Here is a 26,887-nt window from a genome sequence, read left to right as displayed (position 1 = left end):
TAATTGTAAATTTAAACTGAACACTTCTCAAAAAGTTTGTTATATTTTTCTGTCTGTGCAGCATTATACTAAATAAAATTTGTAGGGTTAACAAAAAAAGTAGTGGGCTAGTTGAAACATGGTACCGTTTGTTCAGATTTAACTGAAACTTGTTTAGTCGGTATATCGTTGGGTGCACAATAAAATTAATAGTGCTACAAAATTTGTTGTGAAACAAAATGTTGAATTAATTTTGTGAAGCATTGGCAAAAATTTTAGAACAGTACTATGAAAATTGTTAAATAGGAACCGATAGAAATTTGTAATGTAACTAAAAGTACTGAAACCATTAAAATTCGTATATATTATTATGTATACTGTGGGTAGCATCTCGAAAACTGTATATATGATTTGTGCGAAAAACAATTCGCTTTTTGAAAAACTTTCGCCACAAGATTAGAATTTTTTCTCTATGTGGGTGTAGAGATTAAAGAAGCAGTACTTTCTCCAACTTAGAAGGAAAAAACTTTGATGACTGAAAATTTATTTCAAGTAATCCTAAGTAGATTCGTTTATGACTTCAAATTGATTGAAATTGCAATAAATTTTGTTGGATTATTGATAGCTTAACATCATTAAATTTATTTCAAGGTGTATTAAAGTAAGTGAAAAAAATAAATAGTTAAACAACACACAAATCATGATTATTATCAAGAAGTCTTTTTTAAAAATTTCTAACACAAAAAATTCAGAAATTTCGATGATGGTTTTTAATCTGATTCCAAAAAATATCAACGAGTGAATTTAGAAGTAGTTACCACCTCAATGAGTAAATATACAAATTAAAATACATTTTTTTTTCTAAATTTAGCTGACATTAATTGAAAATAAAAACAAAAAAAATAATTTATATCATTAAAATCATTCTACAAATATTTACCATACTTAATGTAATCATCAAATATAATAAATTTAAATTTTTTTCAAATAATCAATAAATAAATAGTCTGAAATATATTTCAAAGATAAAGATAAAAAGTTTCAGGTTTTTTCAAATTTTATTTTATCTATTGATGAAATTTTTTTTTTTTTTTTTTTTGTATGCTTTTACTTTGACAGAGTTTTCATGAGTTGGTAGATATATATATATATAGACTTTACGATGCAACTTAGCAATGTCATGCCAAATACATAAAACAACGTCCACTTGAGTCAACACTGTATGTATAATGAAAAAATAAATAAAATATATTTATATAAAATTTATATACATCTTATCGTTGAAAGTAAACATATTCAAAATTCTCTTCTCAATCGTATATAATAACTACAAGGTAAGAAAAATAATAAAAAAAAAAATTAAAGCTCATCCACAAAATACGATTCAAAGACTATATATTTATTAAAAATTACTATTTATTATTTTACTTTTATTTCTTCGTTATTATTATTTTTTTTATTTAGTAAAGTTTATATCATCGACCGCTTTCAACAGACACCGGATCCCCTACCGGACATGAAATACAAACCCAGCAACGAATCAAATGCAGGAGCTGCTTAAATTCTTTGTCAAACGGATTTCCTTTATACTTGGACAATTTATCATTTTATTCACAAAAATTTTTCATATAAAAATCTATTTTTTTTTGCTACTGTTAAAAAAATATTATAAAATATTCATCAAGTTGATGTTTCAAGTGTCAACTATCATTTATCAAACTTGCCAAATTAAATTATAATAATTTTAAAAATATTTTTCATTATTTAAATTTTTAATTTATTATAATTTGCTGTTTTTTTTTTGTATGATCACTTTGTGATCAACAATCTCTTTGAAATTAAAGAGGTTGATCGTGATTTAATCAAGTGAATATACGGCTGTTATAACGCTGTCGTAAAATTCAACATCGAAACTTTCTATGTAGCATCGACAAGAAAATAACAACATGAAGTTTTTAAAAAGAGGGGATGACAACAGCAAATGAGGGGAAATTCGCTGAGGGTGGTAAAATAACATCTTGGTTTGAATGTGTATATATTTATACACAAACCAGGATCAAAGTTTGATCTGTCCTTTTTCAATCTTCTGCAATATCTCTATCTTTGCCTTGATTTTATTTTTCTTCATTATTCTAACCAAGATATTCTATTCTTCTCTTTATTTCTTCACTTTATCATCATCATCATCTTTTAAAAATCCCCACACAATATTCGTCAGTGATGCTCAACATCAGGTTGAAGTACAATTTACAATTAAATTTTGTATACAATTATAACAGTTTTTTGTTTTGTCAGTTTTAAATTGATTTGATAGAAATAATTTGTAAACGTTCGTTTGAAAAATGATACCTCCTTGCCAGTCTCGACTCCTATATACTTGATTCAAGAATTTCTTACAATTCTCGTAATCTCGTTGGAATTTCTTTATTAAAATTCGGAATAATTATTAGTTATAATAATAAATGATAAAGACGTAGACTTTTAATTATCAATTGATTCTTTAAAATAAAATAGCTACGTACATAAGGTGACCATGTCAATGTTATGTGTTCAAGACCAAGGTCTAAAATTTAAATCAGACTATAAAGATTAATTCAGACTGTATCGGCTCAGAAATATTTAAACGTCTTAATTTTGTTATAACATTTTGGTCACATACACAAATTCTCAGAAAAATAATTCAGTTACTTTATGCAATGATCTCATATGCCCACACCATATACACAAAGACACACTCCCACAATCTCAGACAATAGACACAACAAAGACTAATTTCTTTATTCCATTTTACTATTACTTCTTGTTTAAATTGATTGAATAAAATTTTTCCAACAATTAATGATGAAAAGTTGTTCTATTTTCAGTAATTTTTTATGCTATTTTTTTAAATTTGTTTTCTGAAATTGGATATCAATTAGACCTCAAGTTTTTTACAAATAATCTCAAAAGGATTAATATTTGAGCAATAGTTTTATAGGATATATAATTTTAGGATAGTTTGTTAGTTTTAAAATAAACAGAAAATGAGTTTATAAATTTATGGTTTTAATTGAAAGACAGTAGGTAATTTTTCAAAATATTAATTAACAATAGTGTCATCTTTTCACCATATAAAAATAATTACGAGTTTCAATACATGGCTTTTATGTAAAAAAAATTTTTAAACAATAATCCTATAACTTTTTTTTACTTCAAAATATCAATTTCAAGTTTCATTACATCGATCTTATGCAAATGAATTCAGAATAATTTATATAAAAAAGTTCATCAAAATTCAAACAATTTATTCTTAGTAAATTAAATTTTGATGCGAATTTAATATATTTTTTTTGCACATCTTAATGACACAAAAATATTTTAAATACTTTGAATGTAAACTTTGAATTTAAAACAATAAAATATCTATTATATCAAGTCAACAATTCAACTAATTTTTAAGTGTTAAAAAAATAATTATAAAAATTTCTACAAACTAGAAGAAATATAATTTTGATTAATTATCTTATTCTTAGTAGTCTCTAAGCCAACACATGTTATACCAATAACAAACTAAACTTAAGTCCCAAAAATACTTGAATATTATTTACTATATACATTGGTTTATTTTATCGTATAACAAAATTTTCAAATAACTTAAATTAACAGTAAAATTTACAACAGTTTGAGATATATGAGATACTTAAAAACTTGTGGTTAGCTTTCTGATGGTTGTTTGAATTTGAGCTGTTAATTATCGGGGTAAAAAAAAAAACATATTAAAAAATAAAAATACATATACTCTGTGCTAAAAATATCTAAACATGGTAGATATATTATTGCGAAATACTTGTTATATATATTTTTTTTTGCAGCGAAATAAAATATAAATAAAATTTTGTTTATAAAATTATTAAAATATATTCTACAGCATTTTTTTGTTTAAATGTAAAACACGTGGTTATTTCAGCATTAAATGTAAACAATATGAGAACCTTTTAGATATATATTTTATTTTATTTTTTGTCGTAAAAAACAGTAGAAGCAATATGTTGAACTGAGTGTGTTTACGCGGGGTCAAACGGGGTATTTGTGACTCAAAGGGATGAGCAAAAAAAAAAATACAGAAAAGGATAAGTTAAAATGTGAAAGAAATAAAATAAAAAATGTATATATAAAAAATAGTGACTGCATATATATAAACATAAAGTTTTGAGGCAGAGATGAGAAAGGCGTGAAGTAAGAATCAAGTTGGTTAGCATAGTAAAGCAAAGTGGTGGTGGTGGAATCATCTAAAGGCCGATGATACCAAGCGGCAACACTAGACACAAAATTCCGCGAAACTGGCCGTGCGATTCAAGCCACGACTACCATCATCATCATCATCATCAACACGACATATATAAAATAACGAAAATAAACAGATTAAAAAATAGACCGATTAAGAAAAATATCAAGATAAAAATCACCGAAAATAATATAAAATAATAATAAATTTAATAAATAAATAATTTGCAATGAAAGAGGGAGGGGGTAATATATAAAAAAATTAATTAATTTTTATTGTAAAAAGAACAGATCGATAATTATGAGAGAGAAATAGATAGAATAAGTGTGTTAAATTATCTTTTTTTCAAAAAAAATAAAAACAGGTATCAGGAATTTGAGGCAAATAGTTCCTAGCGCAGACCAAGTGCGTTGTTCACATGGTCTATGCTAGGATATATCTGCCCCAAACACCAGAAAACAACTACGAACTTACAGTGCAATCGTTTGACAATTTTTCATGCTATTCGTATAATTGTAAGTTATATATATTCAATATTTAATTTATTACAACACACGTTGTAAGAGATACATAGTAATATAATTGAAAAGAATTTTGTCTCAGGTTTTGAACTCGAGACCACAAGCACTGTAGGCAGGGCTCTTGCCGACTTAACCATCTGCTCACTCGATGAACTGAGAACAATAATTATACTTAAATATTATTGATTTGAAAAAAGACTTAACTTAAATTTTAATTATTCATTATGCTATTGCATTTATACTCTTTTAATGTTAAAAAGCACAGAAAAGCACATTGGTTCTGAATTTTATTTATGAATTATAATTTTTTTTACGATTTAATAATATTATTTTTGTTTTTCTAAAAATTTTATAGTCAAAATAAATTAAATATACTTTAATATATTTTTAAAAATATCATATATCATATCTTTGATATTTTTTGAATTATTTTTTTTTATTTTTATCGATATAAACATAAAGTTAAAAAAATATATTTTGTGTTGTCCCCTCAAACGATATATTCGTTATCATTGAAACGTGAAGCGATAAAAATTTTATCATAAAAAAAAAAAAACATTTTTATTACTATTTATTTATGTATTATTTTTTATTTCAATTCAAGGGAATACTATGCCCTTTTATAATACATTTTTATTTTTCAACTTCAATCCTTTGACTAATACAAGATATTAGAAAGATTGCAGCTGTCCAAAGTTCAAACTTAAAATAATATTATTAAATGAATATAAAATAATAATAACGATAATATATATTTATATACATTATATATGATATATTGATGAAGAATTATTATTAGTTGGTAAAATAATACCCCCACTGTAATAATAAAGTATTAATGTTAACGAGAATATGTGCCACTCCTACATGAGAAAAGATTTTTTTTCTTCATTTTAATCTATCTTAGCGAAAGTGCACATACAATATATGATGAAAAAGTCATCTGTGCTGAAACTTTTAAATCCTTGATCCCTGATCCTAATGATATTTATATAATATAATTTTTTTTATTCATACCACTATTATTTATTAATGGAATTTTTTAAAAAAATAAAAGAAATAATTAAAAAATTTGTCACTCAAATATCGCTATAAATGTTTTAAATTTATTTTGATGAAAATAAATATTTGTACAATGAATTTATTATATATTTTTTTTATTTTGTTTAAATGTAAATCTATAAATATATTAGAGCTAAATTGTTGAAGCATATCGTTGAACGCATCACGTGTCACACAGAGGACACACGGTCCCATCAGACTTTTGATACGAACAAACGTTGCTGTAAATTTATGAGCAAACGTGTGTGTCGCTCACTGAGAAATCGAGACGTTTCTACTGTCCACTTCCGGGGACCACCTCATCAATATTACATTGTCCAAATCAAGAGCTTGAAGCCGTAATAGGTCATTCCTCAAAAAAAAAAAATATATATGCGTATAATAATAAATAAAATAAAGTGGAAAAAAAAAATAAAATAAAAGAGAAACCAACAAACCCACACTAAAACGTTCAATAAGAGTATTAAAAAAAAGTTGTTTTTTTTTTTTCTTTGTAATATTTATTTAGAGGATATCTCAAAAACCGATCGGTTGATTTTAATGAAGTTTTTAGGGTGTATAAAAAAAAAAATTTGTTTATAAGAAACTTGTATTATACCAGAAGTATGCGTGATCGAACAATTATTTTCCAGGATATCAAATGTAATGGCTTTTTATATAATGTCTATTAAAATATATGTATCATCGAGTTGAATATATTTTTTTTTAAAATAAATTAATTTTTGAATACGAATTTAAGCTAACTAAAAACGTTTTAATTTTCGTCAAAAAATAATATTTCTTTTACAAAAATAAAGCTCATTTTTGTAGCAACATTATTTGAATTTGACGACGAATTTTTTTTATTATTTAGGAATGTTTTTTCTACATATTTTAGAAAAAAGTATATTTTAAAAATAATTTTTTTTATAGTGTATACTTAAAAGGCATATGTTGAACATGTTAAAATGAATAATATAAAGATCTTACAGATCCTCGAGGCTTATGTCCATTGTACATGTGCTTTTTTATTTCAATTTAAATATGAAAAAAATTAAAAATCCATAAAGATCTTTTTTCCATTATTCAGAGGTACTTAAGTTTTTTTAAGTTAAATTTTCTTTTTTGTTATTCAATAACGATAAAAACATTGAGTAAAAAAAAAAATTTAATATTCAATTTTTTATCTTTAAACTGGCTTTTGCCTTGGATGCTATATCTACGACAAATGTGTGAATTCTCTAGAATAAAAAGAATAATTAAAAATTAAAAAATTTTCACTTGGAAAAAACAAAAAAAAAGGATGAAAAATTGCTTTGGTTTATCGTGCTAGTATTATTATTCAAAAACTCCATTTAAATAGTTTACAAAATACGTGTTAATGTTAATGGAAGTTTTTTTTTTTTGCTATTGGAAGAATCATTAAAAAATCATTAGGAAATTTTTTGATTAAACAAGCATACATTCCATTATATACATTTGCCATATCATTGAGAGAAAAATATATCATTCTGTAATGGTATATAGTCGCAAACCGCAGTTGACCAACTTTGTATAATAGCTGTTGAGATTAAAAAAAAATTGAAAATAAAAAAAAAAGTTTTTTAGCTTAATGATAGAGAGACGAACAAATTTTATGTAATTGCCAAGTTTTTGGCTAAAGTCATTAACATCAAAAACATATATCGAAGATATAATACATTGAAATTAAAGTGATTTAAACAACAATTTAAAATCATGGTGATAATAAATCAAACTAATAATAAAGAAACAAAAAAAATTCTTGCCAAGTTTTCCATTTACCTTATACTATTTTCAAGAATAAACCATAATTTATTATATATTTTTCACAAGTTTACTTTGTGATATTTTAAAAATTGCTCAACCAATATTCCTTAAAACTTTGTCCCCAAGGCATTCAACCAGCACCTATCGAAATTGATCAAAAATTCTACTAAATTTAATTTACTTTTGATGAAATTTTATTCCTCAAAATTTATGAATATATTTTTTGTTATTTTATCTAAGATATTGAGTATAGAATTTTAACAAACGAAAATTTACTTTATAAAATTTTATATCAAATTTAAAAAAAGAAAAAAATAAAGAATTTTTAAATCCGATTAGATTTATATATATATATATAAATAAATAAAATGAAATTGCAATGCAGACCATGGTATCTCTTGACAATCCTGACCCCTCCGTCACACATCTGCGTGCAAGTGGTTGTATCTGTATACATATATATGAACCAAAGGATAGTCAAGGGGGTGAAAGGGGGTGAAATCGTTGCTAAGCGACTGGCGCCCCCATCGGATTTTCTGCAGGCATCGGTGTATAACCAGGATACACTCTCTCTCAACAACACGATGGAAAATCATTCTATATATTTTGTGAAAAATAAAAATTCTTATTTCACACGGAAAAAAATTTTTAGCTGCAGCAACGAGCTGGATAGCTGTCTCTCCTATCCACGGCTAACTAACTTTTGGATAGTTAGCAGAGGATTGTTATTTTGGCAATCCACATTTGACAGGTTAATCAAACTTAAAGTGAAAAAAGCTTGCCAAGTTTTCCATTTACCTACATTTTGATAGCTGTATTATATATCCAAAGCCTTACAATTTGGTATCGCTTGTAGTAGCTATTTAAATTGCTAATGCATTAACTATAAGCATATAGACATATCGAATTACAAAACTAATATATTAATGTACTTTTACTAATTTTTAAAAATTATGAATATATTTTGTTATTTTATACTAAGATTTGATAGAACCAAATAAACGAAAATTTAATATAAAAATTTTATATCAAATTTTTAAATAAATATGTGGATTATTTTAATCATTAGTTTAATAATATATAAATAAATCAAAAAGAGAGGTTATGAACACAACATCTCTTGACATCTGACCTATGTCACACATCTGACGAGTTGAAAGTTAGCCACGCTAGCTATCAAGTCGGCTGGAATTGCTAAGCGATTGTCTTTTAATATTTCGGGCATCGATGTATAAAATACACTCTCTCTCAACAACACGATGGAAAATCATTCTATATATTTTGTGAAAAATAAAAATTCTTATTTCAATTTGAATTTGAAAAAATATATAAACGATATATTGATGTTGTTCATTTAAAATATAATCATTGATTGAAATGTCAAAATTCAAAAAATTTTTATTGATGAATAAATAATTTTTTTATTTATATATACATTTTTAATATAATAAACAAAAATTAATTCCTAAAACTTTCAAGTACATGTACGTGATGTTTTGTTTAAATTACTAAAAGAAATGTATACTGATGACGTCAGCTAGTCGAAACAAATATACGAAATTCTTTGTTACGTTGTTTAATGTGATTTCTTTTTTTATCACTTTTTTTTCCTTTTATTCTTATCGTCAATACATGTTTATTTTTATTTATTTTTTTAGGAAGAAAAGAATGTACTCAGACTGATGAAAACTAGAAGTTTTGAAACTTTTTTTTCTTTACGAACGATTGTTAGAATAAATTTTTGTAAATATATGTTTAAAAAATTTAAATTGATTTAAATTTGGGAAATTTATTTATTAAATAAATAAATAAAAATAAATTTCACAATAGTTATATTTATATATTTATTTTAAAATATTATTATAACAATTTAATATATTTTTAAATGGAATTTTTATTTTAATATTTCATCCCTTAATATTTGGCTTTTATTATTTACTCGTTGGAATGTCGTCACTTAAAAATATTCTTTTCTAAAAATTTGAAATATCCAAAGTGTATTTATAATATTTTGAATAATCAATATAGCATTCTTTAAATTGAACTGATGAATGAAAAAAAAACAGAATTCAAACAATTAATAATTCAAAAACTTTCAAGAACACACTTAATATTCCGATAATAATCCCAAATATAACCTCAATTTATTAACCCTTGATGAACAATGAACTAAAAACACAAAAACCCAAATCCACCGAATGGAAATGCGGCAAATAATAAAAATCAAAAATATTAATATTGGATTCACCCGAAAATTATATTAACTATGAATATATACATAAACCTCAAAAAAATAAAAAACAATAAAAGCAATAATATTTGAACAAAATTAATTTAAAAAAAAAAAGACAAAAAACAATATATAACCAGGAAGTGGGTTGTGTATGTTAACGCATTGTTTTATATATTGATGATTCAATGTGTATGAACTGACCCATCCCACCTCCCGTAGGGTGAGGTCTCTCACACTGTATTCATTTTTAACATTTCTATTATACGTATATATTTCTAACTATATATATAATATCATTTTGTCCATCACCTCCGACCCTAGTTACTTTTTTTTTTGTTGTTTTATATTCTATTTGTTCAATTTTTTTTATTTATTTTTCTCATTTTATCTCCACAAATTCCATTTATCCTCACCCCACGCGAAACGCACCCAGCCCCCCTGAATCCGTGCCAGTTGACACGCACGATCGAATATTACGTATACATTCCACCAAGCACCTACTTTTTTTTGAATTTATCGACATTAAGAGGAAATGAAATGTCTCCGATTTGCTAAATGAAAAAAAAAAATAAAAAAATAGTAAAATTATTATTGTCATTTTTAGTCTGTTGCTTTTTTTTTTTTTTTTCCTTCTTAAAAAAGAAACAATTTAATTTATGAATGTATAATTGACAATTTAAGAGTGATTATTTTAATAAGACTCTATTGTTAATTTTATAATGTTAATATAATTAAAAGTAATATATATTTAGTTGCTTGTAATTTGCAGGGTATTGTGAAAACTATACCAATTTTAAAAATATTATCCACTAAAATCCCTGGTGGAAATATTTTCCAGATTTTCTCTGTAATTATACTCCGTATTATTTCGTAATTGCACCGTCGTTTTCTGTACTTTTCTGCCTTAATCGGCGTTAATCTAAATTAAGTAACTATTTTCAGCCACTGTGAATATATTTTGCTGGATTTGCTTCGTGATTTTCCGAAGTAAACTTCAGATTTTTTCGGGCCAATTTTGGAGTATATCTTGGGGTAATATCATCACCGAGGGTTACAAATACCTTGTTTTACAACCCAATTGAATATTGTTTTTTTATTATGTGCCTCAAGTAAAATGAACAGTCTATATATAGAAAATATAATAAAACAAATATTACACCGAATTTTGTAGCAGAAAACGTGCAACAAAACATGTAATATTTTTTACTCCGTGATTTATATAAAACTGTTCGTAAATTGATGATATAAAAAGTAATCTATTCTTTTTAGTTGTATATAGGATCAACCGCAAAATTAAAGCCATATGTTTTGCAGATGTAAATTTTACTTCAAATTTTTAGTAATGTTTAAAATATCGTGTCAAAAAAATTAACCTATGAGATCTATGAGAAATAAAACGACATTTTAAAATTTAAAAGAGAATCAAGTTAGCCGTTAGTTTTATGTTTTTGTAAAACGTGACTGATTGAATATTTTTTTCTATTTCTTGTTTGAAAATATAATACAGTATATGAGTATGCAAATATGAAAATAAAGAAAAAAATTGTATACAAAGTTAAACGAGCAAGTTTTTTTTTTTAAATTAATGAAAAATACATTTTTTACGAGAAAAAAAAACCTACTAGACAGCAGATCTAACAGGCTTGTTAAAAAAAAAACATGCAAAAAAATTTTTCAGTATAATTTATTGAAATATATGTTACTAATTTGTTGAAAAATTGAAACTCAATGTCACATATCAACTCTTCTTCAGGGTATCCCTTCAAACAAAATAAAAAAAAATATGTAAATATATAAATAATAGTACAGCATCTTGAGGAAAAATTTTATATAAAAATAAATAAATAAATAAATAAAAAGCATAAATGAGTATGTGTGCTCATTTAAAAATACTCAAAACAAGCTGTTCTATGAGTACACACACAACAACCCTTCTTTGTCCCAATGCATCCCCAACATTTGGCTCTTCAAAAAAACCACCAAAAATGAAAAAAAAAAAATCTTCCACTTTCGGTGTTTTTTATAATAATATAAAAAAAAATTGTACATAGTACTTACTCAGCAAAAAACGAGAGTGAATGAGAGGATATACTCACAGAGAGGAAAAAAAAGAGAGAAAACCAAGAAGCGTGTGCTTTTGCAAAAGAAGCAAAGAGAGAGAGAGAGAGAGAAGGGATCGAAGAGATTAAAAAATAAGAAAAAAATTTCAAGAAAAAAAAGGAGAAAAAAGAAAAAAAAAATGAGTAAAAGGCGCCGCGATAGCCGAAGGAGGTGACGAGGGAGGAGTCAGGAGAAACAGGGGAATGACGAGTGCGGGGGCGACAGGGTGGAAAGGGTCGTCAGGGGGGTAAGCATGAGAGAGAGAGAGAAAGAGGAAAAATATGTACATGGTCTTTAGTATAGATGAAAGGGAAAGAGAGAAGTTGGCTGTGAGTAGTTGTACGAGGGGGTTAAAAGGGAGAACCTTTTCCCCAAGTCGCGTTTCAAAGGGGGAAGTGCGCCGAGAGCGAACAGAGAGAAACTCAAACACGAGAACTCTCAGTTAAAGCTGATAGATCATTTCCTTCAGACTGCAACATTCACTATATTCACAATATACATATACATCATACATACATGTATACAGTATTTAAAAAAAAAAAAAAAGGACATTTTTTTTTTCTTTTAATTTCACAGGTCTCCTTTAAAATCAACCCGACATAAAACTTCCTCATCAAAATTACATATTCACTCTTTTTTTTAATTTTTTTTTTTATCACAAATAGAGATATTTGTCAAGCTCTAAAAATGTGCAATTAATTATTTAATATATTGACAAATATTTGCTTTTTTTTGTTTTATAGTAATTTTTATTATTTTCAATAAACAGTGAGATTTTTTTTGTTTTATTTTGTTGAAGTTTATATTTTAAAAAATTTTCATATAATTTGTTTCAATTTATTGAGATATTTAGTTTTTTTTTCAGATCATTATATAATTTTTGGACTTGGGATAAAATTTTTCAGTCATTTGAAGCATGCCTATCACGAGCACTTCAGTTTTAAAACGAGAAAATTCTCCACGTCAAGTTATGATTACTTGTGACTGTGAGGAAAAATCGGTCAACATCGAAAAATAAACGCTTTTTGTCAGTATTTTTATGAATATAGGAACACATTTTTGATTGTACTGAGCTGATGCTCAAATGTGAAGAGAAAGATTGGAGAAAATTAGAAAAATCAAGAGAGGACAAATAAGAGAAGTTGAATTAAAGTATGCAGTAACGCAATTGCTACGTGGTATTTGTAAAATTGTGAGGAAATTTAAGTTCTTAAAATGACTATACCAACAAAAATTTTGAGACTCAGTCATTTTTTTCAATGCCAATAATGCTCAAAAATATATGACTGAGTATTAAATTTCAATGCTCAGCAATACTCAGCCACGATTATATTTGGACTTGGAAAATTTTACATTTGGGAAGCAAAATATTTTCCAAGTTTGAATTAAAATATAACTGAGTATTAAATTTCAATGCTCAAATTGTTTTATGACTGAAAATGCCTCAAAATAATTGAAAACACTCCAATATGACTCAAAAATTTTATCCCACGAGTACCCTAAAAACTTATTCATTTTATTTTTCAAATTATTGAATAAAATTTTCAAGCATTGAAAATATATTCAATACCAAATAATAAAATATAAATTCACTTGAAATTTAGAATGAAAATTTGAATTTATATTTTAAATTCATTCATAAATTTTTGTAATAAAATATGTCAATTTTATTTGACATATAAAATTATATAAATATGATTGACATTAAATAAATTGATTTCAAATAATATATTGAATGATTAAATGTAAAATAATAAAAAATAATATTATTTGTAAATTTAAAAAATAAAAAAAAAAAACAAATTAAATATAAAATAATAAAACAAAAAATACTGAAGTAGTAGTATCAAAATGGAATGTTAAATTACAGACCACTGTAAAATTGCTACCTTATTTATTTTTATCCTTTTCCATAAACCCCCTACGGGATCATTATGCAATCAAACACGCATCACTAATCAGATGTGAATCAGGTTGCGGGACTTTTTGACTCTTCCATCCAACAAACAAAAAGAAAAAAAAAAAACAAATTCTTCTTCAAAAAACAACAAAAAAACTAAAAACTAGAAATAAAGATAAAAAACATTTAAAAAAAGACAAAAACAATCAAATGAAATTAAAAAAAAAAAAATCTATTGAGAAACAAAAATAGGGCTGGTTAGTATATTTAGTCCCTTCGTTTTTATGATTTGTTCATGATCAATCTTGGTAGGCGTGGTATTTTTTGGACTTGATATAAATGGTAAAAGTATATAGGGAGGTCTCTTTTTTTATATATATGACTTTGGGACCCTCTGGCCAACAGAATTAACCATTAAAATGTATGATCGTTGAACGAATAACACACATGGACACCGAGTAAAATAAAACCGCTTTTGACCAAGAGGTCTGGCAGTTTCCAAATGAAATATGAAACCCACTAGGTTCAAAAACTTTTTGCTGTATATAACCAAGGCTACAAAATTCAAGAAATCGATCTAACGGGTGAGCACATCTTTATCGGCTGTGAAAAAAAATAAAAAATAAATTTTCATTTTAAAAAATATATTTAGACAATTTTATTAGTTTTTTTCAAACTGAAGATTTAATTTTATTTTTTGAATAATGAGTCATTAAAATTATGATAAGAAGTTTAAGTATATATATTATTCTTTGAAAATGAAAATTTTTTTTTAAAACTATAGTAGATTTAAAAGTAACACACAAAAATAATTTGAGATTAAAAAATAAAGTTTTATCAAATCAAAATTATAAGTGTAATTTAAATTTAAGTTAATTAAATAATTCAAAGTTAAATCTTATAAAAGTATTTTGATTAGTTATTTGTACAATAAGCTTTTGTTGAAAATTTCAAAGTTATATATATATGCAAACTATAAACTGTATAAAAAAGTTTGATTTCTATAGAAAATAAAGGGCTTTTGAATGTATATGGTATTTGAAGGATGCTACGAAGTTGTAGAAATGTTGTTCCTGTGAGTTTATATATGTTATAACTAGCGAAACATTGACTTTAAGAGCTTTGTCAAATTAAATCAAGTATACATTTGATGTATATATATATATATATAAACCCACACACAGTATTATATCTTTGAAAAAATTACTAGAATAAAATATATATAATCAGACTTTCAATCATAAAAGTCATTTTGAGTCTTTTTTTAGATATAAACTTGTTCAATTGTTTGTGATTTTTATTAAAAACTCTTGAAAAAATTGATTCATATATATCGCTAAATTTTATATGTTGTATATATATGGAAAATATATCATATGTCTTTTACTGAGAAAACTTCATTTCAACATTGAATAAAATTTACTAAATCAAGATATTTTTATAAATGGAAAGAAATTTGTCTCTCTTGCGGTAATAAATTTATTCTTCTAAACAAATGTTGTTTTTTTTTTTTTTGAGTGAGTCCAAAAATTAGCAGCCAGTTTAAGAAATAATCTTGTATACAAACAGATAAATAATATTTTTTTAAATTAAAGAAATTAATAATATATATTGCAAAAACTATTTACTATTGCTCGCTATGTTTGACTAAAAATTACATCGATAATAAAGACATAAGCTTAAGCTGTGTAAATGATTAATTTGAAAATAAAATATTGGAAAAACAATAACTTAAAAAAAAAGCGATATACGTTTGTTTAGACATGTATATGTTTAGCCAATAATCGTTGTATTTATATAGATATTTTTAAAAAAATATATATTGTTCTCTCGTAAAATTATTATTAGTGATAATAATTCAAATTATTAATCAATAGCTTTTCATTTATTACAAAAATTGAGTAAAGCCAGTAATTGCAAAAACAAATTCAAGATTCTAGAATCATTCAAACATCTTGAAATTACAGCTAAAACTATCATTGTCATTTCTCAGCTGTTAAAAAACAAATTTAATTAATATATCATCGTATCAATAGTAAAGCATTGTAAGTGCCATATATTTTTTGTAATTTTTCTTTAAAAAATAAAAAAAAACCTATTGTCAAAAGCAACAGTTTCAGATTGTTGAAATTTATCATTATTAAAAAGGCATATTTCAATCATGTATATCTTCAGAATGGTCAACAGTAAAGATGTGCCCTTTTCACCTCAATTTAAATATACATAAAAAAAAAATTTTTTAAATATTAAAGGGCCCACCAACATGTTTTCAAGTAAACTTGATTTCTTTTTACATTTATTTTGTTTTTGTTATTTGAACGTTAAGTTAACAATAAAAATTGTGTAAAAATGAATGACTTTTTCATCTTTGAACAAACTTTTTCGGCGCTTGTGCTTTTTTATATACCGTTAATGTGTTGGTGCTTTTCGAAATAGCAAATTTTTTGTGATCACTTTCATGACATGCCACGTATATAATAGATGTTTTTACACAGTTAATTATATATTACACAGTTAAGTATACAAATGTACATAGTAGTGAATAAAAAATATTTTTATAAATATATGTAATGTCAACGGGGTGGACAATTGCTGGTCGAGTGAGTGTGGGACACTGCACAACGATAACCATAATTTTCCTATTTATACACTGTCGCGACGTTGGGTGTCACTCTATATATCCTCCTCTATATATCCTCATTTAATTTTTTTTTCTGCTTTTACGAATAATTTTTATTTTTTTCATTGTCATCATTATTTAACCAACTTTATATTTTTATTTCCCTTTTTTTTCCATTTAAAAAACCTAGTGACAATATAATACTATATACGAATTTTTATTCTCATAAAAATACTTTTTTTTTTTATTTCTTCTTGTCAGTTATTCAAAATGTCGAATATAAAAGCATTCAAAGGACAGATACAAAAGCAAGACGAATGAATTTATAAAAAAAAATTAAAAATAATACACACAAAATAGGGATTTAAAGGATAAAAAAATTAAAGTAAAAAAAACACTTCCGAGCTATTGCATTTTACGATTCACTAAAGATAACAGGGTAAAAAGATACCTCGTTACTGGAATTACGTCAACTAATTAGTAATTATTCTTCACAGAGGGATAATTAATCACGAAACTTTAAAACATGAAAATGGATATTAAACATATTTATAAAAGCAGAAAAATAATATACTAAATTAAAAAAAAGAAAAAAAAAATATATAAATATTATTATTAAGATACTAATTTTATAAAATCTATTTTAATTTTTATTTTAAAACTGATAAGGGATAAATTATTACAACAAAAAATTTACAATAATAAGGAAAAATAAAATGAAAAAAACAAATTCTTTAAAAATATAGTTGAAACAATTTTTTTTCCAATATTTGTTATCAAAAATAAGAAAATTTTTTTGATCATTTGAGTTTCCGGAATGACGCGCCTTTCGAATGTACATTATATTATATACAGTATGTGTATATTGCAGTGTATGTACGGAATCAACGTGCCGATAAACCTCCAACCCCCGAGGCAGTATGAAAGAGAAGATACAAATCTCTTAGTTGGGCACCAAACCGGATAGCGAGCACTGCCCAACGTGAACGACGTCGTTTCCATTTGGCCTCTGTTTCGATTAATTATGCATCTTATTGGACACTCATTTTCTTTTTTTTTTAATTTATTTAACAGTGTGTCTATGACCTTATGGTTGTGTGTCTCTTTGTTAAGTATCAAATTCTTTCGTTAATTGAAGAAGTATAGATTTTTTTTAGTTTAAAAAAAAAGGAATCAAAACAAATGCGGGTATCATCATCATCATAGAGAGTAAAAATAAAAAAATTAAATGTTAAATTTTTAAAATCTTACAATGTTAAGTTAACATTTGCCCAAAATTTTAAACTAAAATTTTAGACAGAAAATAAAATATGAAAAATGTTATTTAAACTTTAACAGAAAATTAACATTTTAAATTTTTTAATTTAACATGTAAAAAAAATGTCAAATTATGAGTCAACATTTTTTTAAAAATATACTTTCAAGTGTTAAATTTTAAAGCTGAATATTAACATTACAAAAAAATATTTAGACATATTTTGAAATTGTCAAAATGTTTCAGGGTTTTTTTTTATTTTTAAATGTTTTTTTTATTTTATTATTTTGTTTATCAACTTTATAATTATTATTATTTTTAATTTAATACTTTTATTTATTTTTTAGTTTGCCAATTAAGCCAAATGGCGCAACAACGAAGAGTAACCTAGTTGTGCATGTTATCTGAGATCAAACCGCGTGGCGTGCGAGAAGTTTTGCCGGTCTATCTATATATCGCTCTGGCGCCATTCCCTGTTTCATATAAAGTTTTATTTATTCATAAAATTTAAAAACAGTCTAGTTTTCATTTTTAAATTTTCATCATTTTTACAAAAACTCATTTCGTTCGTAAAGAAAATTACAAGCTATTCATCATTTTTTTGAATCAATTTTAAATTTAAATTTTTTGAGTAATTTTGAATTGTGCAAAATATATTTGGATTTAAAATAAAAAATCTCATTTAATTACTGATAAAACTGTAATTTTATAAATTAAAAAAAAAAAATTATTTAAATTGTTAAAAAATTTATGAAATATTATTTTGATTTGCGCCAAAAATTTTTCATTCATTTATTCTCTTTTTTTCATAAAAGATACTTAGTTGACAATTTAAAGCTTTCACAATTATCTCACAATTGTATTCATAAAATAAAAAAACTTTTTACTTTCTAACATGCAAGTACAAAAAGTCATAAATTTTGATGCACATATAAATTTATGATCTTCAATTTTGAGTGTACTCTCAAGCACATTGAATGGAGAAATTGAGGTAAATTGCGTCGGTTGAACGTGGGAGTGGTATATGGTACTATAAGTGCATTATTATATATTATTCACACATATATATAAATATAAATATATACGCATGTAACTTTACATACTTGGTAGTTGGTGTATTGGTGCGGCGGTCGAGCATGCAACACGTAAACACGATGTAACCTATGTGCGCTTTGCACCTGTGGTCTTTCTCGATATATAGTTTAAGGAAAAGGAGAGTCTCTCTGTGATCCGATAAGGGCTAACCGCCCTGATGCCAAACCTACCGGATAGGGTTGTTGTATGCTCACATTTCTTATGTATACACGATGCTCCTTTTAGTCATTACACCTTATAAAGCATACATGTGCTTTTTCGCATATATATCTCAGTACGATATACATTTTAACGATCAAAAAAAAAAAAAAAACTATAGTACATATGTATACATATATGCTCGTTTAATTTTCGTTAATAAATCAGAAATAAAATATTTTTAGTAATTTATATATTCGTCGTCGCATTGAAAGTCAAAAAGCGTTAATAACAAAAAAAAAAGCAAGTTGATGATAAAATAGCTGGGGGGATCTTTAAATTTTTTTTCTATCACAATATTTTTATTCTATTTTTATAAATAACAAAAAAACAAAAATTTAAGTATAACTGTGGGTAATGGAAAACAGAGCTTCACATCTTTGTGAACCTTTTAATTTTTTCTTCATATATTTCAAAGTATAAAAAAAAAAAGCACATGTCCGCAATGGATTTACGCCTCTTTACTGTTAATCATTCTAGGGATTTGTTTTTTTTATTTTGAACAAGTAGAACGACATATGTTATTTAACTATTAAATAAAATGTAACTATCTAAAAATGTTGGAGTATACCTTTGACAACTTTAACTGTTCGAAAAAAAAAAAAAAAACCAAAAAGGCACTTATCTATTTTTAATACGATGATGTATTGATAAAAAGCTGATAAACAAAAATAATAAAAATAAAACTTGATTTCAATACAGTAGAAAAAATTAAACATCAACCTTCCTTTTTTTTTTTTTTTCTTTTACTACTACAAAGAAATGACGTTTTATCAATTGATAATATTTTTTTTCTTTACATCCAACTATGTTGAAAAAAAAAAAAGTAAATTTATTCTTTTAAATTTTTTTTTAAATATTTACATAGCATTGTAAATAGTTTCCACGAAAAAAAAATATTATCACTTTAATAAGAGAAAAAAAAAAGCCAATTAAATATGAAATAATGATAAAATTAAAAAAAATATATTAAAATAAAAAATTTAAAGAGAAAAAAAAAAAAACATTATATCGCGTCTGAAATCAGGATTCTTTGGATTTTTTTTATTATTCGTTAGACTGTATGTATTTATATGTATGTGAGTGATTGAAGCTTTTATTCAGCGGGTTAAAATACGAAGGATGAAAAGAAATAGATCCGATGGGGTCATCAGATCGAGTCAGAAGACAGAAATATACCAAAAGAAAAAATATATGAATAAGAAAAAAAAAATATCGAAAGAGAGGTAAAAAGGAAAAACCAATGATGAGGGGTTAAAAAGATGAGGGTTAATCTGATACTTGCCAACGCATTTGTAAAGAGAAAAAAAAAAAAATGTTGTACACATATATGAACATGGGAAGTGTTGAAAAAAAATATGAAGAAGGACAAATCTTCCAAAAATGATCGAAAAAAATTGATATTATTATTATTTATTTCAAATACAAGTATATGAAATTTTACATGTCAAATATGTGTGTTATTATGCAGATGCTTAATGTCTGACTTGATCAGTGACTCTCATCACTTATTAAGCTGCTTCTTTTTGAATTTTTAATCTTGACCTGAAGTTCAATGTCAATGATATCATGCGAGACAAACTCTTAAAAAAAAGAAGAAAAATATATAATCAAAAATGAATGTAAATATAAAAAGTGACGTTGATTTACAGGCCACGTGTGAAATACGAGGACAATGTGAGAAATTAAATGAAATACTATTAGAGAAAAAAAAAATTAAAATTGGCAAAAATTTATAACAAATATATTTAAACGAATTAAATTAACAAGTAAAATTACAACTATGATAAACCAAATATTATTATTAAAATAACAATATGTTTTTGTTGTTGTTTATTTATCTATTTTCAATTTACTTTGTATCTTAAAAACTCTTTAAAGTGGTTAATAATAAATTATCAATCAAGTATTTATCTTTAAAAAGTCTATTTGTTGTTTACTCATAACTATTTGAAAATAAAAAAATACTCCAATATAAAAATATACTCCAAGTAGCTTTGATAACTCAAAATATCAATAAAAAAAATATTAAAAATTGAAAAATACACGTGTAAGTTTTGTTGGTTCATATTTAAACTAAAATTTTTTGGTTCAGGAAAAAAAGTATATCCCTTGTGAACGCACAGTTAAATGATCACATTTTTTTTTTTTTTTTTTGTGATAAATTCACCCTCTCTTGTTGAAAATCATACTGACCATAGAGAATCAACTTTTTTCTCCAGATATAGAAAAAAAAAACATACCCAAAGCGTAAAATCTTATATGATAAAAAGCTTTTTGAAAATTGTCCATCCAAGTGTAGCCATTAAACTCAAAATCCAAATGTCAATTTACAAATAAAAAAAAGGAAAACAGAGATGTCATTAATATTGTTTGGACGTACATGAATAAATCACCCAATTCAACGAGACTTGAGCTACAAAAAGATTAGAGAGAAAAAAAAATAAAAACAAAAAAAAAAAAAAAACAAGTATTCAGAACTTACTTTACTCTGAGGAATTGTGTCGGAGGGTTCTTCGTATGTCTTATAAAAAAAAGTAAAAAAATAAATAGATAGAATATATATATTGAAAAATAGGTGGGGTAAAAGAGGTGGATTAAAAAATATAAAAGGGAGATGAAGAGGTAAAATGGAGTTTGTAGATTGGTTAAGTTTTTGGCGATGCAAGTATTGGGATTGGTTAAAACCGGTTCTTCATTTAAAACATTGAAAAATAAATAAAAAAAAAAAAAACAGAGAGGACCTGTGATTTTTTTTATTTTTTTTTTGCTTCAGCTTCTTCCTCGTTCGCAAGATGAGTCTCCAAGCCTAAAACTCTCAATGCTGAGAAACGTGATTTCTACTTGGATTTTTGGGGGCCCGCAGGTATCTACCATAAGAGACAGGTCCGCATGTAGAAATTGTGGACCCTCTTTACATTTGCTTCGTTTATTCTCTCTTAAATTTTATTTCTATCTTTTTCTTTCTTTCGTTATTCGACTCTTGAAATCACAAAAAAAATTCAAAAAAAAAAATTCTATATCCCCTTGGCAAAGCAAGCCAGCAAAATACAGATAAATGACTTAAAGCTGGAACATATTCAAATATATTTTTAAAATACGTCATTTTATCTATTTTAAAAAAAAATATACATTTATTATTTTTTGCACATTCAATATAACTCCAGTATGAATTCAAAAAAAATATATTGAAAATAATAAAATTTATGACGAAAAACAAAATAATAATAATGAAAAACATATTTTTCGTTTCAGTAAGATAAAAAATGTAGACAAAATAGTTTTAAGTATTAATTTATAGAAAAGATACATTTAAATGTTTTTTTTTTATATTTACAAATTTTTCCCTTTTTCTGGAAAAATAATAAAAAAACTCTACAGGGGGTTCCTCTTTTTTTTCAAATTGCTAAATCATTGTGCTGTAAAGTTGCCTTAAATTTTTACCAAGAATAAATTTTTTTTTTTTTTAGTTTTGTTGATTAATAATAAATCAAAAAATTGCTAAATTTTTTAATATCAATGATTTAATGTGTTAAATTAATTTATAAATATGTATTGATTAATTAAAATTCATTGATATATATTTTGTATAAATTTTAATTGCAATGTATTGCAAAATTGATTATAATCAATTTCGATTAAATGACATTTTATTAGAAAGCTGATTTTCATACCCTTCTAAATAAATCGTATGGATGTTTAATTTTTTTTTAAATGTGTTCCACCTGGTAATATTCCCCTTTTAAAATACACGTCACTTTAAATCGTAATACACATCAAACTATACTCAGCATTTACTTATTTATTTTTTTTTTTTCTATACCCTACCCACAACATTTAGCATTTTTTTTTCATTTTTTCTTGTCTTTATTTTATTTTTTAGCTCATGTTAAAATTTACCAGTTTAACAACCCCCTGAAATAGTTAAACCCACCTCCAAAGAAAAAAAAATTGCCCAACTCATCGATTGTTTCTATAACGATCAAAAAATTTTTTTTTCTTTTATATAAAAGTTTAGTTTATTTATCTTTATGATATGTTTATTATTTTTATTTTTCATTGAATAAATATAGCATTGGAAACATGCATTTAGTCCCAAGACAATTCTCAGGATATCATTGGCTCAATCACGACCCTAATGGCTCCGGTATATGTCTATCGAAATCCCAAACAAGCTAACATAAACAATAAAAAAAGTGTCTAATTTCAACTGATTATCGAAAAAGTCTCATCGTACATGATAAAATACCATATACATATATTGTAGAAAAAAAAAATCCATAAACTTTGAGTATATATTTTTTTTTTATTCAAAGAATTCAAACAAGTATTTTTCTTTTTTAAATTTAAATTTTTCGAAACTGTGTACGTGCCTAGAAGTGCCTAGAAGAATCTACTACTACGCACAAAAAAAAAAAAACCACATAAATATATTTGCAATGCTTCTATAGACAAGACAAAAATAACAAAATAAAAATATTTAAATATTAAATATAAAATACTTTAAGAGCATTTTTTTAAATTAATAGATACTTAAATTGTTTTATTTTTTGATTTAATAAAAACTATTTTTAAATTTCATTGTTATTTTTAATTTTAAAGCAATGTATCTAAAAAAAAATTTAACTTTAAGTTAAATTTAATTGAAAAACTAGCTTTTTGTAAATATAAAAATTATATCTATTTACTATTTAATTTAAAAAATATACAAATTAAACTCACCAGCAATAAAACAGAACTCCACTGTGATGGTTATGTCACACAATGTTAAGGTATCATTCCAATAATCACAATAAACAATAAATTCACTTTAAATAACTCCAAAAAATAGATAAATTAATTGTAAAAACAAAAAAAAAAAAATAATAATTAAAATATATTTATTTATTTAAATAAATATATAATGTTAACTTTTCTTTTGTTGCAGATAAAAAAAAAGAAAAAAAAAAATTACAGGTAACACCCTGCCACTCTCACAATACACTGTGGTCTACATTTTTCTCAGTATAATCATAAACATTTATCAAAAAAAAAAAAAAATTATAAAATCAAATAAATATTATATATTAAGCTTTTGAAATAATTATTGAAAATTCAATCACTTTCATTTTTCAATATCCAAAAATATATTCACATTTAAAAAAAAAACAATAATACAAATTTTAATTTAATATAATAAGTAAACTGTTAATTAATAATTTGAATAACACTTTTATAATAATTGATTGTTTTAATTAATAATAATAAATAATTATTATTATTATCAGTTTGATAATTTCTTCCTGGATGCTTCCAGAACGTCAAATCCGCCGGCGGCTTCGGTTATATTCCCTTTAATTCTGGGGCGCCGGCCACTTCTTATGCTTTAAAAATTACGTTTTTTAAATATGAGCTTTTATTATCACTTTTACGCTCCAAAATATAACTATTTAAATTTTATTCTTAAATATAAATTAATATATTATTTAAAATTAATACAAAAACTATTTATTTTAGTTAAAATAAATTAATTTTTTTAAATAAAAATTTTTGTCCGACGGATCCCGGAAGCTTTGTGTGTTTTGGTAAATTTTTTTTATTTTTTTTTATTTACTCAGTATTTTTATTTGCACAATAATTAAATGCAATAATTAATATTAGTTTTTTTATGTTATTTACGTTTAATATTATTAGTTGAAAGTTTAACTGATAATTTTGTTTAAAAATATTTTTTTTTATGAGCTTTAATGTATTTTTTTGATTTTTTTTTTCACATTTACTTGAAATAACAATTCGGAGCAACGTGCTCTCTAACCGACGGATTGAATGCAACTGAGGTTGAGTTAGTTGGGAGCAAAAGCTACGCCCATTTGTCCCTCCACAGTATAATTCTTATCAGGCACGCCTTATGTTTTTTCGGACGCCCTTTTAAAAAGTATAGTTATAATTTGACTCCGCCTGATGTACCATGACCGTCACTATATATATATATTATTTAAATTATCAATGACGACGAATTTGATGATATTTGATAACCAATTTTTAATAATATTCTAAAAAAAGGAAAAAAAAAAAAAACCAGAGATAATGATGAGTCATTAAATTTTCGGTTGACCTTTAGAAAAAATTGAGATAACTATAGTATAATATATATATTTTATAAATAAAATAAACTTTTTATCTATTTTTTTTTTAGAGATAAGGGTTTTTTTTATCAACCTGTCGTTTTAAAATAGTCAATTGTTTTTAACGAGCCTTAAAAATATTAAAATGATTTTTCATATTGAAAATAATGGTCAATAAAATATTTGCATATTTAAATGAGACAATTATTTGTCAAAAAATTTTGTTAGCATAAGTTTTGGCTGATAATTTTATTTTCTCAGCTATATTTGAATCTGAAAATTATTTTTTTTTCTTTTATATACATATGTATACGTTTTTTTTTTATATTTCTGTATATGGCTATCTTGATAAGAACGATATATATGACTCATGTTTATAAATAAGCATGAATATATTTATATTTGAAAGTTAATGAAAAATTTTAGAAAAATAAAAATAACAGATTACAATAATATATATTTATAGATATATACTCACGTCATTTGTTAAAAAATCTTTTAAAAACACACTGTTAATTGTACCCAATATACCCAATTAATAATTAAATTTTTTCATGCAATTTTTATATTAAAAAAAAAAAAGAGTATATGGCAAAAATATATGTACACTCGATTTATTTACAATTAAATTTTATTTAAAAAATTATAAAAAGATTATTTTATTGAAAAAAGTTCTACATTAATGTAAATTTCAATTCAATTTTTCTATACATACGAAATTGTGCATACTAAATTTGAATTGAACACTTGGCTTAGGTGTAAATCGATATATAAAATTTCGACCTTCATTCTCGTTTCGACGTCGAAAATCGAGTTCGAATCAACATCGAACCAGATATATAGCTATGCAATCAAACGTACAATCAAATGACTTGAAAATTTGACAGAATAATCTTGCAACAATGCAATTAAGAGATTTTGATCATTCAAAAATCGAAATAAAATTATACATAAAAAAAATGATAAACCTCCAATTATTATTGCAGTTGCTGATGTGGAAAATTGAATATATTATTGTCGTCTGCAGCCTGCAGCATGTTTCATTCAAATCAACGCATCAAATCTGCAACAATTAACGTTAAAAAAAAAAACTATTAAAGCAAAAAATATGCTTTAACACTAGAGTAAACATACTGAGCTTAATTAGTTTAATTTATATATGAAAATATATATTTTCATGACAAAAAATTACACAAAATTTGATTAGATGATTTTTCTTTGTTTTTTCCTGATTGATACATATAAACAGTCAATAAAAATATATAACTTTTTATATATACTATATGCATATACATATATTTTTTAAATATAATAACAATAATAAATTATACTTAATATTTTTATAATAAAAAATTAATAATAAACATAAATTTACGTTTTTTTTACGACTTCTCCGCTAGCCCGTTTCACGAAGGCGTAAACATGTGGTTGATCTTTTTCGAGGGCGTATCACAAATGGGAGGAGCAAATTGAAACATCAAAGAGATTTTATATTTAAAAAGTGGGGGATAAAAACATGCCTAGCCGATCCTACCAATTTTAAAAGATATCAACGCGTTGTTCAAGTACAAACATGCGCTCTCAGGCATTTCCTTTCAAATTCTTTTATTTTTATATGTGTGTGATGTTTCTTATTATAGTATTTTGCAAAGACTCTCTTGTTGATCATTTATCATGTGAGCAATTAACATTTAACTTGTCATTTATATATATATTTTAGATATATATACTATATTTTTGAATAATATAATTATTTCATTGATATGATAGTTTATACAACTTGCACTGA

The 26,887-nt window shown here is 24.7% G+C and overlaps 1 protein-coding gene across 3 annotated transcripts in view; it reads right to left on the bottom strand.

The window, feature by feature from the left end:
- The window catches only part of LOC122849537 (uncharacterized protein PF11_0213), a 53,928-nt gene extending 29,120 nt beyond the window's left edge, over positions 1–24,808 (bottom strand). For 2 of the 3 annotated variants that reach the window (XM_044148261.1, XM_044148263.1), the window contains exon 1: positions 23,717–24,807. The gene's annotated coding sequence lies outside the window, so the exon portion shown is untranslated. Of the gene's footprint in view, positions 1–23,716 lie in introns of all 3 variants that reach the window. The other variant, XM_044148262.1, reaches the window with a different exon arrangement.
- Between the last annotated feature and the right edge of the window lie 2,079 nt (positions 24,809–26,887).

This window comes from Aphidius gifuensis, linkage group LG2, assembly GCF_014905175.1.
Source record: "Aphidius gifuensis isolate YNYX2018 linkage group LG2, ASM1490517v1, whole genome shotgun sequence".
Lineage (NCBI taxonomy): Eukaryota > Metazoa > Arthropoda > Insecta > Hymenoptera > Braconidae > Aphidius > Aphidius gifuensis.
This window is presented reverse-complemented; position numbering and strand designations above follow the sequence as displayed.